The sequence below is a fragment of the Cynoglossus semilaevis genome, chromosome 8 (genome assembly GCF_000523025.1).
Source record: "Cynoglossus semilaevis isolate Cse_v1.0 chromosome 8, Cse_v1.0, whole genome shotgun sequence".
Taxonomy (NCBI): Eukaryota; Metazoa; Chordata; class Actinopteri; order Pleuronectiformes; family Cynoglossidae; genus Cynoglossus; species Cynoglossus semilaevis.
In genome coordinates this window covers 19,134,724-19,136,302 of record NC_024314.1, presented here as the reverse complement: position 1 = coordinate 19,136,302, position 1,579 = coordinate 19,134,724, and the positions used below count along the sequence as shown (strand labels likewise).

The 1,579-nt window shown below is 40.5% G+C and overlaps 1 protein-coding gene across 1 annotated transcript in view; it reads right to left on the bottom strand.

Annotated features, from left to right (window-relative positions):
- The window catches only part of LOC103382680 (decorin-like), a 13,538-nt gene that overhangs the window by 11,258 nt on the left and 701 nt on the right, over positions 1 to 1,579 (bottom strand). The window lies entirely within an intron of this gene.

Sequence of the window (1,579 nt, the reverse complement as noted above, 5' to 3'; positions counted from 1 at the left end):
CATTGCTTATGGTATTTCTCTTTCTCTGTCTGACCCCTGAAATTTTTTGGCCAGAAGCACTGACATGTGGAACTTTCTGGTATTCCAGTGAGTAAAAAAAGAAGGAAAAAAAGTTTTAAAAAAAAGCCTTTGTGGCTGATATCCATTCAATTCCATTGTTCTATGGTGTCTTTTTAGTCGAAGTCCAGATGGAAAAAATGCAGCCCCAGACTGCAGATCTGGGCCTTGTCTTCTCCATAGCTTCCGTTCACGCTCATCCCTTCAAATCTTAAACATCTGCTCAGCTGAACCCTGAAGTATGTATAGCATTTATATGTCTGCAGTCCTGGCTGCATATTTTTGTACTGTGATTTTAGGCTACTTTTAGGCTTCCATTCTATTCCGAGTTGCACTTTTCATTCCGTTCTTGTTTGTCTCACTTTTTCCCCTTGTTCACATTCACTCCAGTCCACTCAAAACAACTCAGGCCAGCTGAACCTTATTAGACTTTTTTCATCTTTCTCTTCTACCCTCCTGGCAAAAAGGATGTAATGAGTTAGCTGAGAGTTCTGTGGTGGCCTGCCGGGAAGCCTTAACCATCTCTTTGATAGAAGAAGCTGTACCATTACAGGATTAATGGCACTGTGCGTTGCCAGGTATAGCTTTTTTCATATCCTCCTCCCCCTTCTTCAAAGGCCCTCACTTAAAGTTGCCCCTAGCAATTTTGGGTGCTGTGTGAAAACACAGCAGCAAATGCCACAGTGGGCAGAGAAAGGTTTATACTGAAAAGGAACAGAGCTGCAGAGCAGACAGATTAGGGTGAAAATGCTCTGGTTTCCTGGTGAAAAGAGAGTGCTGGAATGGAGAGTGTCAAAGGCAAAGGTTGAGTGAGCACAGAGAAGTCCTGTTGTTGTTTCAACCGTGTTTGTTTCCTTTTAAGCCACATGGAAAGAGGTAGAACGAGCTAAAGCTAAAAGATAGTTGACTAATTGTCTTTTCTAAGATTCTGACTCACTCACTTCTCTTAAAAATAACACACATATGCATTCCATCTAAACAAATTACCACACAACTTTTCAAACACTTCACTTGTCTCAGAAAGCAGCCAGATATTCCAAGATTTGAAGCCCAGGAACTGTAGATAAAAACCACATGAGAATGGGTCAAAAGAATATGTTTTTTTTCCCCCTCTCCTTTCATTCTATTTGGCAGAGAAGTGAGGTACCAGCATCAACTGCACCACCACACCCCCTTCCCTCTGCCTGCTGCTCTTTTCACTGAGCTGTATGCAGATTTGTACTGGAAACAATTAAGAGTCCCTCATCACAAAGCCAATAGAATTGTGGGAACAAGACCTGGCAACAGAGCTGGAATATTACGCACACACGCACATGAAAGCTGAAGACAGTAGAAGAAGGTCTGTTTGTTGTATGACGGTAGAAGATATGAGTCCTATTTAACATGTAGATGTGTAAAGAAAAAGAAAACTCACGGATTTATAATCTATATTCTAGTTATATTCTATGAAATAAACCAAAACATCATCGACAAAAGCTTTCACTTTTAGATTACAAGTCATATATTTTCTATTCATGCATTT